Source organism: Canis lupus, chromosome 6 (genome assembly GCF_048164855.1).
Source record: "Canis lupus baileyi chromosome 6, mCanLup2.hap1, whole genome shotgun sequence".
Classification (NCBI taxonomy): domain Eukaryota; kingdom Metazoa; phylum Chordata; class Mammalia; order Carnivora; family Canidae; genus Canis; species Canis lupus.
In genome coordinates, this window is record NC_132843.1 from 34,927,206 (window position 1) to 34,948,486 (window position 21,281).

General features: G+C 37.5%; 1 long non-coding RNA gene across 1 annotated transcript in view; it reads left to right on the forward strand.

The window, feature by feature from the left end:
• The window catches only part of LOC140634685 (uncharacterized), an 89,221-nt gene that overhangs the window by 12,537 nt on the left and 55,403 nt on the right, over positions 1-21,281 (forward strand). The window contains exon 3 of the long non-coding RNA XR_012032077.1: positions 8,142-8,221. This is a non-coding gene — a long non-coding RNA (uncharacterized lncRNA). The remainder of the gene's footprint in view (positions 1-8,141; positions 8,222-21,281) is intronic.

Sequence of the window (21,281 nt, forward strand, 5' to 3'; positions counted from 1 at the left end):
TTCTTTTCTAAAATATTTCATGGGCTGTTCTACACCATTGCATTCCCATATAAATTTTATAATCAACTCAGTTTCTAAAACTATTTTAAAAAATTAGAAAATCTATTGGGAATTTGTTGAATCCATAAATCAACTAGAGAAAATATCTACAATAGACTCTTTGAATTCATGATTGTGGCTTATTTCGCCATTAATTTAGGCCCTTTTTATTTCCTCTATGGCAAGTCTCACAGACTTCAGTGTAGCTGCCTTGTGTTTCTTTTGTTGAATATGATCCTAACCATGTATTTATCTATAAATATTTCATATATATAAATATACATATTTTTTCTACACCTTTGGAGAATAATTTGCTGACATGATGATCCTTCATCATTAAATACTTGATTTAACATGTGTGTCCTAAAGAACAAATAACCAAAGTATTATTATCAAAATCATGAAATTAATAATATAATATTATTTAAGTTTTGCCAATTTTCCCAATTATGTCCTTTGTAGTAAAACAAAATTCTGGATCAAGGATTTTGTGGCTTCTTAGCCTGTTTTAGTCTAGAAAAGAGCAAATGGAATTTACTGTGGCAATAGAAATGTTCTATGTCTACACTACCCATTAGAAAAGCCTCTAGCCATATGCAGCTATTGAACACTTGAAATGCAGGTAGTATGACTGAGAAATTGGATTTTTCATTTTAAATTTAAATTTAAATACTCACATGTAACTGGTAGCTTCTGTATTCAACAGTGAAAAATTCTAGAATAATTCCTCAGTCTTTTTGGTCTTTCAGGTTCTTGATATTTTTGATTAGTAAGACCACTTATTTAATAGGACATCCCTTAATTTGGGCCTTTCAAATATTTCTTCATGACTAGATTCAGATTATGAATTTGGGGCAGTAAAACTTCAGAAGTGATGCTGTTTTCAGTGCCTGTCAGCAGGCCAAAGATGTTGATTTGTTTCGTTACCTGTGATGTTAATTTTGATTACTTAGTTGACATGGCTTCTTGCCAGATTGCTCCACTATTTTTTTTTTTTTTAAGATTTTATTTATTTATTCATGATAGTCACACAGAGAGAGAGAGAGGCAGAGACACAGGCAGAAGGAGAAGCAGGCTCCATGCACCGGGAGCCCGATGTGGGATTCGATCCCGGGTCTCCAGGATCACGCCCTGGCCCAAAGGCAGGCACCAAACCGCTGTAGATTGCTCCACTATTATGTAAATAGATTTACCTTTATAATTAAAAAGTATCTTGTGGAGAGATATTTTCAGACTATGTAAATATCCTTTTACTCATCAAACTTTCACACATTATTTTAGCATTTATTAATGATTCTTGTGAGTCAAATATTATCACGATTAAAAAAAAATACTTTCCCCAAAGTTTCTAATTATCATCTGCTTAAAGGATGAGTCCAAAACAAGCTATCCCAACTTCACCAAAACCAGAACTCTGGATTACCATTTTAAACATGAATTCTCAAAAAAAAAAAAAAAAAAAAAAAAAAACATGAATTCTCTTGGTCTAAAATGATTACTGGAGAAGGAGATCAAATAGAATTGGTAAAATGTGAATATACATTAAAATACATAAAAGGAATGTATAAGAGGAGTCAAACCTAAGTTGATAGTGTTATTCAAATGAGCAAAATAGTTTCATTTTACTATAATGTATCTTTATCATTATTTATAGTCAATTGACATTGAGCGCTCCCTGTGCACTTGCCATTTGGTATATGTGTTTTACACGTGATTATCTTATTTAATTCTTATAATAACCTAATAAGGTAAATGCTGTTATAAACTATTTGACAAATGAGAAGTCTGTTGCTTAGAGAATTGGTAATGTCTTGGATTATGCATCTAAGGTGGTAGAATCAGTATATGGAATTTAGGTGTCTCTGTCAACGTAAGCATGTGAATGTAACTTGTAGCTGGTTTTATTGGGACTTTTCCACTTTCTTTTAAAACTTAGGGCTGGAAGAACAGCGTTATATTATTAAACTATCCAGTTAGTTGGTTCCAGGTCACCAAGCAAGCATTGGCATTGGCATTCCATCTATGTGGACAGCATGTTCAAAGATAAGACTTGAGTGTTGTTGTTATGATAAGCCACAGGGAGAGATATATCTAAAAAAGGACCAGAAAATACAAAGACTTAAGTCTTTATAAATAAGTCTGCATATAAGTTCAAGCAGAACCTTCTCTTGAAGGCTGAAGTTTGCAAAACATAATGAGATCCCTGGCTTCTCCATTGGGCTAGGTCATGCATATCAAGGAGCACAAGACTACTTTCTGCACTTGTCACTCCTTAGACATTTGCTTCTATAATTAGTTCAAGGCATTAATGCTGGCTGGATTATTAAGATAATTGAAGAGGGGAAAACATATTTACCATATATTTCCAAAGGGCTTAGTCAGTCCCTAATTTTATTCAAGAATGAATTATTTTTTAAAAAGATTTTATTTATTTATTCATGAGAGACACAGAGAGAAAGAGAGGCAGAGACACAGGCAGAGGGAGAAGAAGCAGGCTCCACGCAGGGAGCCCGATGTGGGACTCGATGCTGGGATTACAGGATCATGCCCTTGGCTGAAGGCGGCGCTAAACCGCTGAGCCACCCAGGCTACCCTCAAGAATGAATTATATAGCTGTAGGGTTATAAATACTACAAATTATAGATCTTACCACTAAGAGATTTTTCAACTCAATGGAGTTGATACAGAAACATGAAACATGCTCAGTGATGTTAAAGAAGCAAGGTTAATAAGGTAAAAGTCATCACCCAGCAGTGTACAGTAGGTTGAATCTATTATATAAGCAAGGAGAGCTAGAAATGAAGAGGAGGCCATGTGGCCTTTGGTCTGGGGAGTCTTCACAATAGAAATGGCTCTACGGTGTTGAATAGTTTATCATTAGCAGCATCATTATGCCTAAAGCATAGATAATATGAGGTGTAATGCATATATATCCCAGAAAGGTATGCTGCCATGCATCCCTCCTTTTTTTACCCGAGTCAAGTAAGCATACAATGCATTGCAAGAAAATGGGAGTTATTTTTAGAAAGATAAACTTGAAAAGTATTGTATAAAAAGAGAAGTCATCTATATATTTAAGCATTTAACTCTTTTTAGTGACCATTGCTGTGACATATCTCACATTCCTCCATGGGTCTCAACATTATGGTCAAGAATAGGTGGCCTGATTGCCTGTAACAATTCTTCCACTTTGAGCATTCTCTAGATCCTTGATCAAATCATTAGGTAATTGACTAGATGAAATACTATGGGAAGTAGCCTATGTAGAGAATAATTGAGATAGGCTTTGCTCTTACCTTTGCAGAAATGGGTATTTATTAATTAGCTCATGAAGTCAGTTAGAAATACAAAGTTGTCCTGGTAGCAAAATGAAAACTAAAAATCAGCATCAAGGAAGGTAATGAAAAGGTTGTGTCAGAATCCTAGAAGTCGCTCTCCGGACCTGTGGAGCTAGAATCATAACTCAGGGGAAGGAGGGATAATAGGCAAGTTCGTTTTCTCCATCCAACATGATGACAGTGTGATAAGATATGCTCTTAAACAAAAGGCTCAGCTGTGATATTACCCATGACCAGTAGAACAGTGACAGAACTACAAGGAATGCAGCTATTGAAAGAGAAGAATCATGATGTGTATAATCTCAGAAAGGCCATTTTCTGCCCAAACTCTACAGAGTTCTGCCATGAACATTGTTTAATTATTGTTGACAAAGGTAACCATTACTTTACGAAAACAGGATTTACAGAGTGTAATAGAAAGTCAACTTAACTTGTTTTCTTCACCACCACCACCTCCCATCTCCTTTCCCCTAACTGCCACCTGGTCTCTTTAAATCTGGCCCAGGGCAGGAACTTTACTTATCACACTTATGTCATACAAATTGTTTACTAGTTCCTTCTAGCAACACAAGTCTTGATTTAGTAATTAAAACATCCAATCCCATAAAACTCCAAATTGGCTTCAAAATAAATACTTTCCTACCTCATTTCAGACAAGAAGCCTGCAGATGGGGAAGCATATGTGGTCAGAGCCCTTATTTTTCCAAGGAATCTCCTTAAATTCCTTTTTACTTGGCTCAAAGTATGGGAAGGCTCTCTCAAAAAATTTACCATAAAATGATCAAGTCCTTTATACTCTTATGCATTAAGAATTGCATGATTGGTTTTTGACAATTTATTTGACAGTTCTACATTCCTCTATCACCTAGCTAATGCCTACTAAACATTTGTGCATGTACTTTGTTAGCCCAAGGATCTAAAGAATGTGAGGTACAGTTTTTGTTCTTTTTGGGATGAGTGTCATAAAATTAGCACAAAAAATTATAAGGGAGATTATTGGTAGCTGAAATAGTTGGGGAAAGTTTCATAGAGGACATGGTGTATGTGTTATGACTTAAGGGAGAGACTGAGTTCTAACAAGTAGAAATAAGGGGGAAATGGCCTTAGAACTACTGAACAAAGTATAACTTTGTGATCAAATGCTGAAAACATAAATGAAATTAGATGTTTTATTAAAAATTAATATGTGCTTTACTCATACTGTATGGAATATAATTAATTTAGTACATTTTCCTATATACCCATCTCATTCACCAGACATGTAAGTTGTAAGAAGATAATAGATGTTTGCCCTTTTGAGCTTACTCAGTATTTGAACTCACTCCCTTAGAGAAGGACAGATATGTCTTCCCCAGTTCCTGGCAGCTAGACTACAGGCACTTCGCTGAAACTCAATCAATTGGATATTTTCCCTGGGACTTTAATTAGGAGCAAATAAAGCAAAGACACAGGGAGCAAATTGGAAAGCCTTCCAACAGCGGTGACAGCATGTATCTCCTGGCAACAGTGTCAGTGGCAAATTCTAATGCCCAGTCCCGGTATTGGAGGTCAGATTCCTTCTGTGGCATCTCCTTGAATGTAGTTCTGGCAGACCTGCCTACTTCAGCGTCTGCCCATTTTCTGGTTTGTTCATGAGCCTTCCCAATTATTCTTGAAATTATCCAATATCTTTCCAATAAAATTCCTTTTCTGCTTAATTTACCCAAGTTTTGTCTCTGTTGTTTGCAACCAAAGACCCTGAATAATAAATGTTTCTATTTCTCATTCTCTCTTGTTGACAAAAGAAAGACTCAATTATTGAACTGAATTCAACTTCAGTTGAATTGAAAGGTCTGTTGCCAGATTCCAAAAGGCTTTACGTTCTTAGCTGACCATTCGGTATTTTATTTTTCGTGGAATGGGCCATTATGAATTTTTTTTTTTTTTGCTCACACTGTTTCCTTTTACAATCTCACCTATGTCCATGGCTTCAGCCAACATCTACATAAAAGTGATGCTATAATCTCTATCTCCACTTCACTTTCCCTTATAAATTTTCACTTTATATTTTCAGCTGCTTGACAGACACTTTCATCTGAGTGCACTGCCAATACTTCAAGCTTATAAATTAAATATTTAAGCTTATATTCTAAGTCATTTTTTTCTTAATTTACTATTTTTCCTAACTTTATGACACTTTTCATTGTGACCCAGGTCCAAAACCTGGGAGTCACCCTTGAGTCCTTTTTTTCCTCATGACCCATCACCAAGTCCAACTAAACTATAGTTCTGAAAGTTATTACTGAGTACTTGTGTTGGACTATTAGTCACTTTGACTTGCTAATTCTGAGTTTCTCTTCTGGGATTAATCTCTCTAGGGCATCCTAGAGGGGATACCTACAGTGATGAGGTAGAAAGAAAAATAATTAGAAAGAAGAACTAGGATTTTACTATGGATATATCAAGAAGGATCAGGATGGCCATAGGAGCAGATGACTTAAATTTCACAGATGACTTTAAAAAAGAGATTTTTTTAAAAAGAGATTTCAGTAAAATAGCAATAGTGAAAAAAATATGATAAATTGTTTTATGGGGATGGTATGAAAGTTGGGGTTAGAAATACAGTTTCTTGAGAAACCAAAGAGAAAGCAATACTAGGAAGGAGAAATGGGAGTAGAAGAGAGCTGGACATATGGGGTGATTGTAATACATGAGAATTGGGCCAGGCTGTCCATATTACAATACCAGTACTATCATTCTCCATGAGTTCCCTCTTATCTGTCCCTCAGCTTCTTCACTTCTAAAATGAAGGTAATAATACATACTTAAATAGCGAGGATTAAATGAGTTTGTATATATAAAGTACTTCTAAGAGGGCCAGTAAAAGAGACATCAGTAAATATGAGTTCTAAAGAATAACATTATATAAGACAAAAGCATGTTTTAAGAGACATAAATAAGAAAGTAAGGTAAAAAATGAAAAAGAGAAAAGAAAAAAATTGCAGAGTTAGCTCCATGAAGCAGTAAGATGACAGAGCAGCCTAAATTTTTAAGATTGGCCATTCACGGGATCCCTGGGTGGCGCAGCGGTTTGGCGCCTGCCTTTGGCCCAGGGCGCGATCCTGGAGACCCGGGATCGAATCCCACGTCAGGCTCCCGGCATGGAGCCTGCTTCTCCCTCTGCCTGTGTCTCTGTCTCTGTCTCTCTCTCTCTCTATGTCTATCATAAATAAATAAAAATAAATTTAAAAAAAAAGATTGGCCATTCACATGGGAATGGTACCTTTTATCTAATTCTCAGAAAGAGACAAAATCAGCTCAGATAGTATATCCATAACTCCAGGGTAAAGAGAAATATGTGATGAGCAGGCTGTATTGACCAATCCATATGTTGTTCTGTACCAGCAGAGAGATTGGAGGATTGTTTAGGGAACAGAAGATAGAAGGACTTTTGCAATCTTCACTGGGATTCTTAATAACAACTTTGGTCTCAGCCCAAGTAAGAAAAATGTAGCTGGTGATCTCACTCCTGGACCACCCACCTTTCAGTATTTAGTTCTTCCCCTGTCCATGAAGCAATAAGCAGGCCAATTCACCAAGCCCAGAAAACGAGCTGCCATGCTTTGACACTTGACTTTTTTTTTCTTTTTTTTCTTTTTTTTTTTTGTCAGATGTGTAGTATACAAAGGGTAGTTAATAGAGGAAGAGGGTAAGGGGTGAGTTCTGGACACATTTACATAGCTCTATTTTCTAGAGGAGGCCTTCTAAAATTTTTGTTGAAAACCTATGAGCCTTCCCCCAATGTGGCTTGGAAACATTTACGCATCCCAGATAGGTATGTAAATTAGAGAATTACATCACATTACACACAGATGTACAGTTTGCCTGCTCTGGGGCTGTCTCTGATTTTACCCTTCCTACCAGGGAACTCTGCCAAGGAACTTCTGAGAAGCAGACAGGCCATGAGCCTTGAGAGGGGGAGTACTGCTCCCTCTCATCCGTTCCAAGCCCACAAGTTAGACTCATGCCAAATGTAGGTCCTGGGATCCATTCAGTTCCAAATGTCAGTGTCTCAGAGGCCAACAGCCACCACCCATTCTTCCGTAGTGAGTAGCTACTGAAATGGTGGTACCACTTAGTGGTAATCAGAAACCATTAAAAACAATGCCTTTTGAGTGAGAAAACTGATAACCTCTTACAGAGCTTTGGCATCTGTCTATTTCACCAGTTGGTTTATTATCTAACAATAATCCAACTAGTAAGAGTGGTAGGTATCATAAGCCCCATTCTATAAATAAGATAACTGAGGTCTAGGGACACTTAACAAAGCCCTCTCATAGTATCTATCATGCTTTATGACAGCTTCCATGAACTGAGTTCAGTTTCTACCTCTACAAAGCGTAACAGGAAAATTCACTGTCTACTAAAATATCTTGATAACTAAGCATTCAGAGATTGTAACCTAATTATTTTTGTATTTTTAGCATCTAATCCAATATCTGACATGAGATACTCACTCAATTAGACATCAAATATTTAAATATATCAAAACCAAACAGAATGGAGTCCTTTATCTTCTTTGAGATGCTTTATTATTCTCACCTCTACTGAAATGAACAGACTTGATTTCACTGTATTATATAAACCCAAGGGTTACCAAGAGAAATATTGACCCAACAGTAATAATAGGTAACTTTATTTCAAAAATGTATTCATTCCTTGCCTAAGTCTACAGCTAGTTCTCTAAGGATGGGTAAAATACACAGAATGTATTCCCCTTTACAGATTTCTCCAAGAACGGGATCATATCATCTACTTCTGTATCTCCACACATTGTACAAACTTCTGCAAATATCTAAAACAAAGTAAGTTCTAACTGTATATTGAATTATGAACACTGTTCCCTTCATGACATAGAACTCAACTAAATCATAAAACCATAAATGGTTTCTAGTAAAGCACATGATTTTGTGCTACCTAGCATAGGACATACAGGATTTTTAGATAAAGTATTTTCTCTCAGCATGCTTATTTGTTAAAGAAATAATGTTTATTTATAAAAGACATGACAAAATAAGTACAGGTATGGCTTATGGAGGTTATAGGAGCTCAAGGAAAGAGATTCACATGGTATAGTGGTCAGAGATTCATTGAAAAGATGATGGTTGGGACTCATCAAAAAGAATATTTGCCCTCAACCTACAGTTCTTATCAAGTCTCTTCAGCCTAGAGGTATACATGCTTTAATAGAGTGATAAGCCTGGCCTGATTGCAAGTGGAATTTTTTTTTTTTTTTTGCAAAAGCTTCATCTCTATACTTCTTGTTTGGTGGTAAATTCGTGGTTTTGTTTGCATTTTGATCTTATGGAGATCTGCCAAGGACAATACCGAGTCCATAATGAAGATAAAAAAAGAAAAGGAAAAGGATTAGGAAGTTTGATTCTTTATTGCACCTAAGTCTGTCAATCTGAGGGTAACCATGTTGATTAGGGAGGCCATAGAGACACAATATCTAAGCAAATTCATCACACACTCCTGTGGAAAGCCCACAAACACATGCTATCCAGACACACTCCCACCCTCAAGTCAATGCATGCATATCAACACTCCAAAGTCAACTTAAGTGTTCTACTCTCAAGGGATGTGGAAGACAATAATATCCACTAAAAAGCTAATGTTCCTTATTAGAATTTTTTTTTCCTCACTTGGACCTAGTTTAAGTTTCCTCTCAGGTCATCAGGCTCCCAGCTCAAATACGTTTCCCAAATTGCTTGTAGCATCATTTTTTTTTTTCTTATTCTTCCTTCACCTTCCTTTTGTCAATCAACTAACTATAAGTTAGAAAGGAATATTTAGGTGTCTGATTGGAATTATTTATAATAATTCCAACCACACTGTAAATATTGATAATTCATTTATAACTACCACATTAAAAATAGTTACTTGCAAATTCAGCAGCCTCAAAAGCAATAATTAGGAAGGTTTGATTTTTTTTCCAGTTATTTAATGTATTTAAGAAAAATAGACACACACATATGAGGTTGTTGATACTCTAATTCTCCCTTGGTTCTGTATTGAAAGCTTAAAATTTACACTAACTCCTCCACTTGACCCTAGGGCTGAGAAACAGAAGGAAATCTACTGCTAAAAGCATCCTTCACTCCCCTTCACCCAGGCTCAGTTTCCAAAAACCAACACAAAAGGCATATTATATATCTTTAGCTCCATGGCCTGAAGGTACCTGACTAGAACTGGGAGCCTGTCCAGTCCAGACAGAAGGAAAATATTACCCTTCTATTTAACAAGGCAGTGCTGAAGGATTAATCATTAAGTAAATAGCAACAAGCCAGGAGGTTTGCAGGAGGGACAGAGTCCCACCCCATGTTCTCAATTTTTCTGGGATTCAAGATGGAAATTATTACAGGGATAGTTTGGAAGGGGCTGCAGTAACAACCACCTTCCAGAGCAAGATGGAACAATGCATGAAACTTCAGGTCTGACCCAGCCAAGAGGGAAGTTCATTCCTAGAGTCCTCCAGAAAGCTAGGTCCGTTTGAACAGTCTGCAAACATACGTAGAGTTGATAAAACCTGTAGAGTGTTCATGGTCCTGCCATGTGTTGCTGCGTAACTTTAAATAAGGCATTTAATCTTTCTGAGCCTTGCCTTTCTCAATTTAAAAGTGTATGTGTTGCGTTTATTGTCAGGTATGCTGTAATTAGAGACACATAGAAAATAAAAATCCTCAGAATGGTCACTTGGAATGCCTAAAACTTCTCAAGCCTCCCTATTGTGAACACAGACCCACATAATAGTTGCCTTTTTAAAGAAAAAAAATTCTGTAATTTGAACCAGAGGACTTGAGGCATTTTTCTGAGTAAAGTGACTCATATGCATTCTCTTAGGAACTAGCTCAGGCATTGTCTCATCAACGGCCTCACCTTGAGGTTGCAATATGCATGATGGAACCCCACATAGCTGCACAGTGATAAAACATAGACACTTCATGAAATGTATTATCTTGAAGATGATTCCCCTTTTATAAAAAGACCTTTAAAAAGAGTCTACCTATGTTTGGATTTAATTTGTCTCCTGTTATCATTGTACTTATTAATTTATTCCACCAAAAACAACATACTGGGCATTTAAAGTGTGCTGAGTTCAGTGCTTAATGTCAAATGGAATATAAGAAACCATTAGACATAATTTCAAATTTATAACACAGTCAAGGTAGAGTGAATAGGGGAAAAACACAAATAAAATATGAAAATCAAAATATAAAACAAAATTTGAAAGAAGCACTGAGAGCTGATAGAGCAGTCTATAACTCAATTTTTCTAACTCTATATAGGTTGGCCTCAGATGGAGGAAGGGATAGCCCCCATGGTAGTGGCACTCCATATCAAGCTGAGGGCATCACAGCATCACTCAGGATGTCAATACAGGTAGTGAAACATGGTGAAGGCACATAAGATCTATTTCCTGAAGGACTCACTGGAAAGTAGAATGGGAAAAGTGTCAGATTAAGGCCTGATCTGTAACCCTAGCCTCCAATCTTGCTCTCCTGACCCTAATCCAGATGGAAAGGTACAACAGAGTTCTTGCTATGACATGCCCATCAGAGATGAGAGGGGGCTACTTACTGGTGTTGAAATTTGCCAAGGTCTTCTTGGTACAATCCTAAATGCTTGGTATATTAGTCAAATTGCTGTATCAGTGACTCAAATTTCCTTGATGCTGTTAGGCACAGCAAAACTCATAGTAAGATGATCCCTGTGATCATCATAAAAGGGTATCAGAGGACAGCGGCAGGAGTTTATCTTCACTAGGTAACTCTATATCAAGTCTGTCAAAGGGATACTATAATGATCCCAAAGTCCATGCACTCTATATCATAGGAGGGATGGCAAATGGCATACCAAAGCTGCTGCCTTATCCAGGACTGAAGAAGCAGAAGAAGAAAGAGAAGGGAAAAGAGAAAAATATGAAGGGTCTCATCTCAACAGACAGACTACCAGTTTTAGTTGCCGTCTTCCTTTCCTAACCTCTCTGACTCAGTCAAGAACAGCCTCATTTTCTTGTTTTTCCAATCCAATTGGCCTTCAAGGCCTAGATTCCAACTCTCTTTTGACTCTGCCACTTGAAAGCAAAGTACCATCCAGAATAGGCTGGATAGAATGAGAAAGAAATCAAATATGCTTGGTTTGGACTTCTATATTTTTCAGAACCATTAACCAAAATTAACAAAAGTTAATAATACACACACACACACACTAACCTTTCTTAAATTTTTTGTTTCTATACAGACACACACACATAAATATATATACATGAATATGTATAGGAATTAAATAATAATTTGATCGTGTTAAATAAGTGGATTAAATAATGCATGCTGCAAGGTGTCCCAAAAATGCAATATTGACATGGTCTGGAATACATAAATTTCCATAGAAGAAAGAAGAGACTAACATATAGTTTTGAAGAATGGGGAAAAGTAGAATATACTGAGAGCACTTAGAAGGACATTCTCCATGAAGGCAACTATTTTTATAGCCTTGGCAAGGCTGTAAAGATGGAATGAATCTCACATTGTGGGAGATAATTACTAGTAAGATTATTTCTTCTTTCCAGCCCTTCAGAGTACAATGTCCAGTTCCCAGACCCCAGCCTTCTGACTCCTCCTCTTGCTTTCCTCCTCTTATTCCCATACTCACATCACTTTGGCAGGATGGTTTCCCAGGACACCTAAGCAAGGAAGTTCCTTTGTTCTAGCAAAAGAGATATTGTGTACTCCTGTGATATTTGCTTATCATTTTCTCTCTTCACTAAATCTTAAGTGGTCGTAGGTCAAGGGTCTGTCATGTCCACAGGTGCATAACCCAAACAGCCCCTAGCACAGAATAGGTTTTCTAGTTACTGAATGAGTGAGCAGATGATTATCAGTCTCAACAGTGAGATCTAGTCTGCAAATCTATCCTGAAAAAAGTGACGTTACAAATACAAAGCTGAAAAATTATGTTCTAAGTCCTCAAGAACTCAAGATCTAGTGGTAGGATAGGAAGACGAATTACAAGGTAATGTTATAGAGTTTAATAGACACATGTAGTGTGGTTGAAAGCATGGAAGGAGATATCAACTTTGCTGGAAGGGTCAGGGTAGTCTTCACAGAGAGGGTGAACTTTTTGCTGAGTCTTAAATGACAGGAGGAACATTCATAGTTTAGCTAGCAGAGAGTAAAGCGGAAGATTTGAAATAGAACTAGTATAGTGAGCAGTCCGGTAAATTGGAGTCAAGAGATGCTTTGAATTACAGGCTTTGTTTTATCTACAGAGAGTCACAGCCAGAGCATACTGCCACAAGTTGAAGTTTAAATTGCTTTAGATCGCAAGTTCCCAAAGGGTAAGGACAATGTCTTTGGTGTGTTCTCTCAAAATTTCATGCCTCCTGCACTGTGGGTGTTCAATAAATATTTAATAATAACGAGTTGATTAATTGAGAGCATTCATGTTCCATATGCATGGGTAGAGCCCTCTTTTCATTTTAATTACTGTTGCTTTAATCATCATTAAATAGCATTTCTTAGATAGCAGTTTGGTTCATTGTTAAACATGCGGGTTGCCTGAGTTTCTAGCCCTAAGGTAAATAGCAGAATGAGAGAATAATCCCCTTTTCATTGCTGGTGAATGATTTTGTGACACTGCCTGTATAAAATGGATGCAATGAAATTCTGGAAGAATACTTATTGACAGAAAGCACCTGAGTGAGTGCTGGAGAGGCGGGGTGAGATGCGGAAATGTAGGGAATATCCTGGCAGGAAACAAGAACTGAGTGAGCAGTTTATCACACAGCAGAGGCTGAAATAAAAGGACAAAGAAGTCTTCCAATAAATGTGGCAAGAGTCAGTTGGATTCCTGGCCTGATGGTGGTGTCCAGGGAGTGGATCATCCAAAGAGTTCAGCTACTGGTGAATGTGCTCCAGACCAAATGAACCCAGCAGGGCTGAGATAGAGCGTAGAAACACACATGTATGTCTGAGCATCGTTGCCAGTGTATTGTCCACAACTAGACTCTCAGATTGTAAAAGGCCAGTATCACCACAGCTGTGTAAAAGGCAGTCATGACTCAGAGCAGCAGAAGCTTTGGAAAGCAGTAAACTCTAATGCAGAGGAGTTAGCATCATGATCTAATGCAAATTTAAGTTAGATAATGGAATGGCAGTGAAGAGAAGGCAATAGTTGTGGAGGAGGAGGAAACAGGAGCAGAGGTGATAACATTTACAGCTGTCTCATAAGCACAAGTGGACAAAGTATTTGTGAAAGCAGGACGACCAATTTTCTGCCTTCAATATTATCCAGGGCCCAGCACAGAAAGGCAATCACTACAGGTCAAGTGTGGGGCTTTCATGCAATCACTCTGGACTATCTTAATTCATGTTAATAGGTATTAAATATCAGTTACTAGTTTTCCATTCTTGCCACGGTAGATCTTATTATTCGCAAAACATCCAGAGTAGTATTTTAAAAATGCAACTCAGATTGTATTACTCTCCTGTGTAAAATTCCCCAGTGGCTTCCCACGGTATAGCTCTATGATTTTTGTTGTACAGGAGTCTCAAACACAAAAGCCTAGAGGGACCAAACTGTAAGTGTTAACCATATATTATAAGATTGAACTGACCTCTGAAATTTAGTGTGCATGTGACAACCTTAAAGGGTGCTACTGCTCCTTACCTCTAGCTATGTTTTGGCATGTGAAATGTGAACCCATATTTGCTAGAACTTCTAGTTTTCCAACACAAACTGGATATCTACATTTTCAAGTGAAATCTAATTTTGAAATGTTGGATCAAATTTATAAAATATAGTTTATGCCAAGCAAAATGTATCTGCATGATGGTACTGTCTACTAGCTGCCAATTTGCTCCTCTGGGATAGGACCTAAGCCAGTCTACAATTGGTGTCAATTCACTTTATCTCATGAATGCTGGAATAGGGTTAAATTTTTAGGAAATATAATCAGTGTTGTGAAAAGCAAAAAGCCAAGTCACAGGGCAAAATGTGTATCTGCAGAATCTAGAGAGTAGCATCAAGGGCTGAGGATAAAAGATTAAGGCAGGAGAGTTCAGTGGAATATACAGTATGTCACAGCAGCAAAGAGAGGTTTGTGGAGCCATGATTGTTCAGTAACTTCCTCAAAAAAAGTCAGACTAATGAGATTGCCTTCCTAGTCCCTTACTTCTTATTTAACATGCCTGGTCTACAATCAGGCAACTTCATCCTCAATATTCACATAAGAAAAGGTAAAATAACTCAGAAGGAGAAAGAACATATTATTAACCAAATTTTCAGAATAGTATCCATCTCTTCAGAGGGCTGAATGGATACACAAGTTGCAAAGAATATGGCCTTACTGAGTGAGATAAGAAAGTATACTTCTTGGTAATAGTGCCCAAAGAGGAACCACTAAAACATGGGTACTTAATAGAGTTAAGGAATAATACCAATGAGTATCTGAAGCAAATCCAAAATGAGAGACATGATTAGTCAATAATGGGAAAAATCAGAAGTTCAGAAAAGAGGAGAACAGGTAAGTATGATCAGAAAACTCTTCAGAGAGAAGGTAAGACATGAGATTTTTTAAAAATGTATTGATATATTGTTTCCATGTCTTGGCTTTTGTAAATAATGTTGCAATGAATATAGAGGTGCATGTATCTTTTCAAAATACGTATTTCTGTACCTGTGGATAAATACCCAGTGGTGGAAGAGCTGTATCATATAGTAATTCTATCCTTAAAATGTTTTAAAGATTTTATTTATTTATTTATTTGAGATAAAAAGAGTGAGCAAGAGAGAGAACACAAGCAGGGGGAGCAGCAGAGGGAGAGAGAAGCAGGCTCCCCACCAAGCAGGGACCCCACCCCCACCCAACATGGGGCTGGATCCCAGGACCCTGGGATCATGAACCGAGCCAAAGGCAGATATTAACGAACTGAGCCACCCAGGTGCCCCTATTCTTAAATGTTTTAGGACTCTCCATACTGTTTTTCCACAGTGGCTGCACCTATTTACAATTCTACCAACAAAGTATGAGGGTTCCCTTTCTTCCACATCCTCTCCAACACTTATTATTTCTTTAAAAAAAAATTGTTTCCTAGTATGGTTAACACACAATATTACATTAATTGGAGGTTGCAGGAATAAAACATAGCGAATTAACTTCTCAGTATGTTATGCTATGCTCACAACCCTACTACAATATTGTTGACTATATTCTCTATGCTGTGTCTCTTATTCCTGTGACCTATTCATTCCACATCTGGAAGCCTGTATCTCCCACTATCTTTTACCCATTTTTCCCATTTCCCCACCCCTCTTATCTCTGGCAATCATCATTTTGCTTTTCTGTATTTATGGGTCTGACAACCTAAATGTCCATCAATGGATGAATGGATAAAGACACACAAATGCACCCCCCCACACACACATGCACAATGGAATATTAGTCACACAAAAAAAATGAAATCTTCCCATTTGCAACAACATGGACAGAACTTGAGAATATTATGCTATGGGAAATAAGTCAGAAGGATAAAGACAAATACCATATAACTTCCCTCATATGTAGAACTTAAAAAACAAAAACAAATTAACAAACAAAACAAACCACAAACAATATCATAGATAGAGAAAATAGATTGGCAATTACCAGAGGAGAAGCAGGTTGGGAGATGGGTAAAAGGGCTAACAGGGGTCAATTGTACAGTGAGAGATGGCAACTAGACTTTTGGGAGTCATCACATTGTAATGTATACAAATGTCAAGTTATAATGTTGAACCAGAAATTTATATAATAAAACAAAAATGACCAGAATTTTAAAAAGGAATGGATTGATAAAGTCCTCATTGATTCATTAATCCAACAAATGTTTATGAGATGCTAGGTATGGCTCTAGACATTGGAAATCTAATGAAGAAGAAAACAATGTTCTCATAGAGTTTCTATTCCAGCATAGGAAAATAAACAATAAACAAGTTGACAAATAATTTCAGGTAGTTATTAGTGCTACAAGGAAAATTTAAAAAGGGCTTAGGATATGAAGGGACTGGTGTGGTATTAGAAGCTAGGGACTTCTTAGGCATCTATGACCTAAGTGATGGAAAGGAACCAGTCAAGTGAAGGTCTCAGGGGAAAGTATCTCAGAAAGAAAGAATGGCAGGTGTAAGGAGAGAATGAGCTTAGTGTGTTCAAAAAAGGTGGTATAGGAGGGTAGTGCTACAAGAGGAGATCAGAGTGGTCATTGAGGAGGGTATTGTAGCATCTAAAGGCATAGTAAGGATTTGAGTTTAGCTCTATTTTTTTAAGTGGATAGCATTAGAGTGTTTTAGGTAGAAACGTGATATGATATGAACAATATTTTTAAAAGATCACACTGCCAATTATATGGAAAAATGACCTTAAGGATAAAAGATAGATGTAGATAGACCTATCAAAAGATAAACACAGAATACCAGGCAAAAGGAGTAAAGGGGCTTGAGTTGTATTTTGACAGTAATGAGTTGCCATAAGATGGGACAATGAAATAAATACAAAGTTTTGAATGCCAGCTTTAGGAATTAATTCAATCCTTAAGGAGAGCATTGAGGTTCTTGACCATAGGATTAGTGTGATAGTAGAGCAATAATCTATTTGCTTGTTTATTACCTATTTCCCACGACTAGAACATAAACTTCATGAAGTACTTTGTCTTATTCTCCAGGTTCCATCACCATCACTATCATCAACACAAAACTATAAGCACCTTGAAGGCAGACACCATGCTAATCTGAACACAGTTATTAGCACAGAGTAGGCTCTCAATATGTGGTTAATGAATGTGATTAATGAAAAAAAATGATAGAAGGTTGTATTTGAGGGGATCCCTGGGTGGCACAGCTGTTTGGCGCCTGCCTTTGGCCCAGGGCACGATCCTGGAGACCCAGGATCGAGTCCCACATCAGGCTTCCGGTGCATGGAGCCTGCTTCTCCCTCTGCCTGTCTCTCTGCCTCTCTCTCTCTCTCTCTGTGACTATCATAAATAAATAAAATAAAATAAAATAAAATAAAATAAAATAAAATAAAAAGAAGGTTGTATTTGACATAACAAATTGGATTTAATGGAGAGATATGGGGATGAAGCAAAGAGGTTGCTACTATAATACAGATTTGATGAGTTAAGGCACAAAGCCAAGGAAAGAAAAAAAATGGAAGAGAGGACAAGAAAACCACCTATATTTGGGGGAGAGTCAACAGAATTTTGAGATAGTGGTGACTTGCTCATAAAGGATAAAATTGAACAAGAATTTGCAGAAGATTACAATGGAGGAGTGGAAATAGGCAGTATAACAAGAGGGAAGCTGAGCCATGACAGGACAGAAAACCTCGAGCACAGCCACAAAGCAACAAGCAAGGATGAACAAACAAAAATCCTGGGAACTGAGCACAGAAGCTCTGAGTAGCCCATGCCATGAAGGAGAAGATCTGAAGGCGGGTAGCACCCCATTATGGGGCAAGAGCTTCCAATAGGGTTGCTGAAAACAGACTCATTGGAAAGACTTCCCATAACTATTTAGATGAATTCTAATGGCCTATGTACACGTTTTGAATATTGTCACAAAGAAGAAACATGGAATTGAGCCATTGGATAACAGTGCCTGCTTTGCTTGTGAGGCAAGGCCCCAGGTGGCTAGTTCCAGTGTAATGCAGCAGAAATGCAGAAACACACACTAGGTACCAACAAAACACAGGTCATCCTGGAGGCTGCTGTTAGATAATAGAAGGACAAAAATGCCTTCCCAACACAATTTGAACGATCTAGAAAAAACTCAAAGAATGAGCTACTGGAAATTGTTTTCTAAGTGGAACATCAGAATGATTTACAGAGTTACAGAACTATGGGTTTAGTCTTGGGTTTCCAGACTGCTCTTGCCAACTTTCAACCAAGGATTCAACAGGGAAGGACATGATGGTTGTGGAATAGAAGGCAGAAACAGATATAACTACAAATCTATGCATGCGTTTTACAAGTGTTTAAGCTTTCTCATTGTATTAATTTGTTCACGTTTTTGTTGCTGTGCTTTCACCCTGACCCATTTTGCAATGGACTTAAAGAATTGTGTGACATATTTAGTATTTTTTATTCTTTTATTTTTATAAGTATGTGTTGGTAATCAGTATCTTGATAATGTGTATGATCTGTGTCTTCAATCCTGCATCTTTGTCCATTCTCTCTTTGTTGACTTTGTAAAGATCTTTTAATAAAAACAAAATATGCAAACATCAACATGATTAACACTCATAGGAATCATTCTCATATAGGAAATTATTTAAATCACCCATTCCAGCATGCTCACTATGGCAATAATATCACTTTCATACATTTTTTTTATTTTTTTTTATTGGTGTTCAATTTACTAACATACAGAATAACACCCAGTGCCCGTCACCCATTCACTCCCACCCCCCGCCCTCCTCCCCTTCTACCACCCCTAGTTCATTTCCCAGAGTTAGCAGTCTTTACGTTCTGTCTCCCTTTCTGATATTTCCCACACATTTCTTCTCCCTTCCCTTATTTTCCCTTTCACTATTATTTATATTCCCCAAATGAATGAGAACATATACTTTCATACATTTTATTGTAAAAGAGGACACACACAGAGTTGATATTCCCACTTCCAGTGACCCACAGGCAAAATACAGGCTGCAATTTGTTGTCAGGTTCTGAATCTGTTTGGTGGGTTGATTTCACTGGTCCTTTTTAGAGTTGCTGTCTCTGGCTTCTTGGGGCTACAGGGACTTCTAAGTAAGGGATAACTACAATGTTCTAGAAAGTAAGGGGTGGTAGGAGAGAGATGAATTCTTAAAGCTTTCTAAAGCATCTTAGCATAAAGCTTCAATAGTTATAATGAGATTTTCTGTTTGGATGTTATGACACAAAGCCCGTAAACTTCATATGAACCCTTCCACAAGGTGCACCATAGTATTCTATACTATGTGGGTGCTGGTCACCATATCATTGAAGTTTGGAGCAAGAAGAGATAATAAATGCTTGATAAGGTGTTGACAATTCAGATCTCCACATCTACTACGTGTGTGGCTCATCATCAGCTTTTATCTTTCAAGAAAAATCAGTGATGACAAAGGCAGTACAATGGGCTAGTCCATGTCACAATGGAGAGCTTGTGATTCTCTTCCTTCAGAACCAGAGAGGCCTCTTGATGAACTAGACTCTAAGAGTTAAAGCTTCTCTGCAAACCCACTTCTTGCAAAGATGATGACAATGATGATAACATTATAGGTTGAATTGTGCTCCCCTAAAATCCATATGTTAAAGCCCTAACCCCCAGTAACTCACAATGTAACACCTTATTTGGAAATTGCATTGTTGCAGATATAATTAGTTAAGATGAGGTCATACTGTAATAGGGTGGGCCCCTAAATCAATATAACCAATACCCTTATAAAAGGAGGAAATTTGAACACAGACATGCACACACAGAGAGAATATCATAGGAAGATGAAGACAAAGATCTACAAACCAAGGAATATCAAAGATCACCAGCAAGCCAACCAAAGCTAGGATAGAAAAATAAAACATTCTCTCTTACAATCCTCAGAAAGAACCAATCCTGATGGTACTGCATCATAGATGCGCAGCCTCCAGAACTGTGACATGATAAATTTTTGTTTAAACCCCCAAGTCCATGGGGCTTTGTAAAGACAATTGTAGGAAACCAATTCAGGAAATAAGTTAATTATAACCATAAATATCTAATGACATTAATATACATTGTAGAGAAGTTTGAAGGTTCTTTATCCAAGTCAAAGAAGGAGGTAGGACAGGTTTTTGCTTTAACTAAACTGATAGAAGTGACAGGACTTTCCCCCAGCTTACATCGAAAGGTCATGGAAGAGCAGACACTAAAACTGAGTTTTCAGAACTGACTTTCTAAGGTTCTGTGACCACTGGTAGCCTATGTTGAAGGAAAGAAGTTAAGGAGGGGAAGAATACAACACCCGGATACCCACTCTCCTCCTAGGTCTGCTTTTTAAGGTTACTGTTAATTCTCAACAAGAAAACGTTGTAGGAAATGAATTCTATAAACTTAGAGCTGAGTAAGAACATGGGAGGTGAACTAACACTGACAATAATATAATAACTCACTACACAGGTGGAAAAGCACTGGAACAGAAGCTTCCTATGAGACCCCTGGCTTTAGTATTCCATGTATAGGGACATCTGGGTGACTCAGTGGTTGGACATCTGCCTTTGGCTCAGGCCATGATTGCATGGTCCTGGGATCAAGTCTCATGTCTCTGCCTATGTCTCTATCTTTGTGTATCTCTCATGAATTAAAAAAAAAAATCTTAGTATTCCATATATAAACTGGAGACCCTGCTGGCTTTGGTCTTCCCAGGCAGGACTCCTGGGTTGTGCAACATGCCCCTCACATGGGGTTGGCTCTGTCCTCTGTCCTGGCTCCTGATGACAGCAGGCCAGAGTTCAAGATCTGCAAGGGGAGTGAGTGCATTACTACAATCTGAAAATGTCAGAATGCACTCCAGCTGCCCCATCTTCCTTGGAAATCCCTTTTGGTTTTGTCACCGAGGCATTTATTTAAATCTTTCAAAGACTCTTTTACAGTTTTATTGCATATCCCCTTTGGGAATAAGCAAAGCAAATTTATTTTTCACTATGTTAAGCGTAATGACTATTGACTTATCCTAAAATTGCCTCTTTAGACCATTCCATCTTACCATCTCAAAGTGATCCCTCTATCTTTCATATCCCAGATTTGGTGAAAAGTACTTCTTCCCCATTCCCTGAATGAATTTGTGATTTGTATCCTTCTTTTGTCAATCTACCCTTTTAATCCCATAGCTAC